We start from the raw sequence: 6000 nt of genomic DNA, 5'->3' as shown, positions 1-6000 counted from the left end.
TATGAATAAATTCTATGAAAAAAAGGAAGAAGGAAAATAAAGTTTAAAAAAACAAGGAAAAGAAACAAGGAGCAAGATATAATCAATTTAAATATAAAATGAACCTTCGATTTCGAGTCTGTTCTATATCTTCTTCGCCCTTAACAGTGTAACTTGGGTTGACAGTTACACAAATTGAGACTACCTATAAACCCGACAACTCACAGTCACAACTAGAGATTAAACATTTGAACATGTACCATTTCTAATTACATAATTTACTAAAATGTTATACAACATAGTGATAATAACATCAAATTACATATCTTCATGTAAAAACACTTATTCCATACATGTATGTTGATCTAGATTCTAAAACAAGTTTGCCACTGTTGACTAAAACTCTTAAAACACCTCATACCTTAAGAGTTGTTATTGAATATAAGTTCTTCCATAAAGCCTGAAGAATTCAACTGATAAATACATAAAGGAGATACCAGTTCAAATTTGCCTGCTTGTTCTGTTTGCACATGCCAGCGTGTTTTGGTTCTAATGACCCTTTAAAACTATGTGCAATAGTCATTTCACAGTGTTTAAAATAAGGAACAACTTAGATACCTAGATTAGGAGTGTATACTAAATCAAAATATAATATAGAAACAAGAAATTATTTTTGATAAGAAGTCACCCAAATCCGTTTCATTTTTTACAAATGATAAGATGAATTTAGACTAAATACCAAAACCAAAATTCGTTGAAAGAAATATACATAGTCACGCAAACCTGATGAAATATTTATAAAAACTGGCTGGTGGCTTTCAAAGTTACAAACCTACTTACCAAAAAGGTTTTAAAATAGGATGCAAAATGGTTTTCTCTAGTACTGAACTAGCTATGCGACAAACACCATTTGAAAGATGGGTTCTTATGTTAAACAAATAGTCGATATTACCAATAACCCCTAGCTTATCAGTCAAGACTTCTTGATATGGTATCGCCAATCCCAGATCGCTAACAGATACTAGAGTTGGTTCACTCAACAACGAATACTTTCTTTTAAATTAGACTTGATAACTGGTGCGATGATTAGATTATTTTTAATCACACACGTATGAAATATTTCACAAGCGCTCTATCAATGAAAATGGATTGCTTTTAAATTACGGAAGTGGCCGAATGAATAAAGTAGTGGAAATTACTTTACAAATTTTAATACTAGATCTAATGAACGTAAGTGCGATGAGTAAGGATATTTGAGCCGCGCCATGAGAAAACCAACATAGTGGCTTTGCGACCAGCATGGATCAAGACCAGCCTGCGCATCCGCGCAGTCTGGTCAGGATCCATGCTGTTCGCTTTCAAAGCCTATTGCTATTAGAGAAACTGTTAGCGAACAACATGGATCCTGGTCGCAAAGCCACTATGTTGGTTTTCCCATGGCACGGCTCATTTGTAAATGTTGAAGAAAAAGCATTGAATAACCTCATTAATATATGTAAACAATATACTCTATTTGTTTGAAATTGCGGAATAAATAAAAATGTGGGCAATAAAAATGAGTCCTTAACTTTGAGCGTCAGTTGTTACCTTCTTATAGCTGCTAACAGAATAGATCTCGGTACTAAAGCAGATTTGACAAGAATTTAGTGTTTTTGTCAAAACGATGGTCTCTGAGTATGGACTTGTTCATTTACAGTGTCTGAAGCTTTCACTCTGATGTAGATTACGGTTCCCTTTGAGCCTAAAAAATAAAAGACTGTTTGTTTGACAAACCAACTTGACAAAAATCTGCAGACTAAGTTTTAAAAAAAAACACACGAAAATACAGTGCCTTTTTTATATTGACTATGTGACTTTAATACATTCATTTAATAATAAAACTCTCAACTAGAAAATTTTGACAAATGCAATGCCCTTTCTACCAACCCAGTACATGTGCATGCGGGTAGAGCGTTGCAAACAAACTATTTTTTAAGAGGGCCTTATAATTTATTAAATTCTAGCCAACAGTAAAAAGCTATATACATGTACCTGCAATTTGTGACTATTCACATGATTTTGACAGCAGTTGTCACTCCTGATATTAACCAATTCTCTTGCACCCTTGCAGTGTAATGTGTTTTTAGATTTTGACAGCAGTTGTCACTCCTGATATTAACCAATTCTCTTGCACCCTTGCAGTGTAATGTGTTTTTAGATTTTGACAGCAGTTGTCACTCCTGATATTAACCAATTCTCTTGCACCCTTGCAGTGTAATGTGTTTTTAACATTTTTAGTTAACAATGAATAACCCGTAATACGCCATTATTGTATTGACATTTATCAATCTTATCGTAGACAAACTCTTTTATTATGTTTTTGAAACAGGTGCATTTATTAACAAATAAGCAACTGCAGTCAAAAAAAAAAACCATAACATTTCTTAAACAATGATCAGTGTCTATTTATAGTGTTGTTTTTTTTTAAATTCATTCATTCACTATATTCAAATGAGATTCTCCATCAGTATTCAAATTTTTAAAACCTTGAATATATGTCCATTGAGTACCCATAGGCATTTACCCCCCTGTGTTAAAAAAGGAACTTTAAAAACGTAAGGGTATGGATTTTAGATAGGTAAGGCCGGGTAGCCCCAAACAATTTTAGACCTTAACTAAGTCGGAATAACATAATCAGGTTACAACCTGACAAGATAACAATATTATGTTACATGCTATAAAAGTTCTTTAATTTACCTTTAAACTTTAGTTTAGATATTGTGAATGAAATGAAGGTAGGTTTTACTTCTGCCCCATGATTATTTTTTTAATGTAGAGAGGAAAATTTTAAACAGTTTCACAGGACTCAGCCATTGGGTTTCAGTGTTGGAGCTAAATTTCTGTCCGATTAAAACATTTTACTTGAGTCTCCCTATAGAAAATGTTCTCGACTGTTTTATCTTGCTTTTTATAATTGTTTACCAATACTTTGAGGTTTCTTTTATCAAAATGTTTGGCATAATGAATTCCCTGCGAACATTTTGTACAGTGGTTACCACTTTGAAATTTGTCTTTATTTGGGCTTGAGAAAATATCATAAATTATACAATATTAAAAAAAAAAACGACCCGGTAAAAGTTGTTTAACACAGTGCGAAACAATGTTAATTTCAAGACTGTATCAAGTTAATGCATTTTTATAAACATTATTCTTACGGGTCCATTACCTTAAGATCTTCATGCGCATGTAGTCGATAATGGTATCGTCTCATAAAAACTGATAGCACTGTTACCCACCCGAAAAAAAATGACAACAGAACCTTCTTGTCCATAATTCAGTTGATGCTATTTGTTTTACAGTTTCTAGAAAACAAGAAGTTGCTTTTGTAGAAAAGCACATGTTTCCCCAAAGCATAGTAGTAATTCGCAAGAAATCAATAGGGGACAGGAGCGAAAGTCCAAGAGACGCTAACAGATGGCTAAATGACGAAAATGCAACAGGGATCATCTATTCTGCATGTCCAATCATCCTATGAAGTTTCAACATTCTGAGTGAACTGGTTCTCAAGTTATTGATCGGAAATGGTTTTCCATGTTTGGATCCCTGTCCTTTGATCGGGTGACCCCAAAAACAATAGGGGTCATCTACTCTGTAAGCTCTTTCATCCCATGAAATTTGAAGGTTCTAGGTCAGATGGTTCTCCAGATATTGACTGGACATGTTTTTCCATGTTCTGGCCCCTGTGACCTTAACCTTTGATCAAGTTATCCCAAAATAAATAGAGGTCATTTACTCTGCATGTCCAAACATCCTATAGAGTTTCAACATTCTGGGTGAGGTAGTTCTCAAGTTATTGATCGGAAACGGTTTTCCCTGTTCTGACCCCTGTGGCCTTGACCTTTGATCGAGTGACCCAAAAAACAACAGGAGTCATCTACTCCGTACACCCTAACATCCTGTGAAGATTGAATGTTCGACGACAAATGGTTCTCCAGTTACTGATCGGAAAGGAAATGTAACGGAGGACGGACGGACATGTTTAGGTCCCTGTTACCTTAACCTTTGATCGAGTGACCAAAATACAGTAAAGGTCATCTACTCCATAAGCCCTATCCCCCTATGAAGTTTGAAGGGTCTAGGTCAAATGGTTTTCAAGTTATTGACCGGAAATGAAGCGTGACGGACGGAAGGTCAGACGGACGAGCAGACAGGGCAAAATCACCATGTCTCCCCCAGTGGGAGGGGGATGGAGGGAGACATAATTTATTGTTCCGATATATATTTACTACACTACTTTAGGGAATGTGTTGTTGTCCGTATGATAGGTAGGGAAATGAAAGGCCCATGCACCATGCTAATTACTGAAAGCTTACGTAAAACGCTATTTGCCAAATGCTTAATGTCAAATATCGACTGTCAAACGGTAATTGTCAAATGTTATATGCTAGTTGTTAAACAATAAATGTCAAATGCTTACTTCTAAATGCTAATTCAAATTAAGAGCTGAATATTTTAGTGAATGAATGCATCCTATAAATAGTCATTAGGCATCGTCTCTTACAGAAATAGATTTACCGTCTTTGAAGTCAAATAACTTCTGATATTACTCTTAGACTAGTGCAATGACTTTTTTACGTCGACGTCGTTTCAGGTGTAGAGGAGACGTTAGTCGAATTGCATTAGTTTATTATTACCGTCTTCCCCTTATACTAGCGCTAAGGGAGGTAATCGCTGCGACAGGATTGGCAAAATCCATCACAGTGTTACTTCCCCTTACTGGTACGGTAAATTGATACTATTCCTGCGCGGAGGTTAGAAGGGAGTTCGATATTTCAACAGAAAAGGCTAACATGTGGTAAAAGAATATTTCATTTGTGTCTTTCCACATTGAACTTATTAAATCCGTTGAACAAAAATAGAATATCCTAACACGATCCGATTCACAGTTTGTACGTCACAATTATGACGTCATAGCGTTAAACGTTATAGCGGCGCGCTGGAAAAGAAAACCACACAAAACAGGCAAATATTTGGTTATCATTTTCAAGGATAAAGATAATATTCATTGAATATGTGTTACAGTCGAAATTATGTCGCGCAGATGCATATTGTTATATCACTCGAAATGCGCCCTCGTGATATATTATAATTCCTTCACATCTGAACTCAAAATAATTATTTTATTCAACGAAAAGTCACTGTTTAGGATAAAGATCTATATCTCTACTAGTTTTTTTATTAAATGCTCTGTCTCTTGTATTTTCTAGAGGATTTTTGTTTCAGTCTAAGATCGAAATATCTTTCAACTATTGAATGTCAGATGCAATATTTCTAATTTACATGTAAATTAGTAGGCCCTAAAACAAACAAATTTTCTTGAAGTTTATTCTTTGTCCTTAAAACTATCACATGCGCAACGTCACGCGCATTGGATAAAGTCATACACAACGTCATGACGTCAGAATGCTGAAATTGGTGAAAATGTAGAATGTATATGCCTAAATTTCGAGAATTTTAGATTTCTGTTAGTCTAAGACCTACTTATAGATTCTATCTTTCTGTTTTTTGTTTAGGTATTTACATATCTCTATATCTTTACTGACGTGGACCTATATTTTGAAAATAATTTTCAATTATTTATGATTCATTCAAGTGTAGATCTAGTTCACTACAAAAATGAAAATCCCACTTTTTGAAACGGCGGAAGTTATAATTATATAACACGTCGACATATTTCAACAAACCACTGAAATAAAACACAGGATAAAATACTTTATTCAAGTGTTTGATAATTTCAATATGAAAAGACGTAAATATTTTGACGTCATCGTGTTGAATATGATCTGATGACGTTCCGCGGGTAAAATGTGGATAAAAACATGTTTTAAAAGCAAATCAAATTATCTGTTAGTTTTAAACATTTTGACAACATGATGCAGTAGGTGATCCCATGACGTTCCACGAACAGAAGTGGTTAAAGCTATATTTTAGAAGCAAAATCTAAATTTTACATTTTCAGTCATGTGCCTAAAACATGTCACC

This window comes from Mercenaria mercenaria, chromosome 14 (genome assembly GCF_021730395.1).
Source record: "Mercenaria mercenaria strain notata chromosome 14, MADL_Memer_1, whole genome shotgun sequence".
Taxonomy (NCBI): Eukaryota; Metazoa; Mollusca; class Bivalvia; order Venerida; family Veneridae; genus Mercenaria; species Mercenaria mercenaria.
The sequence above is the reverse complement of the archived record's forward strand: the minus strand, read 5'-3'. Positions refer to the sequence as shown.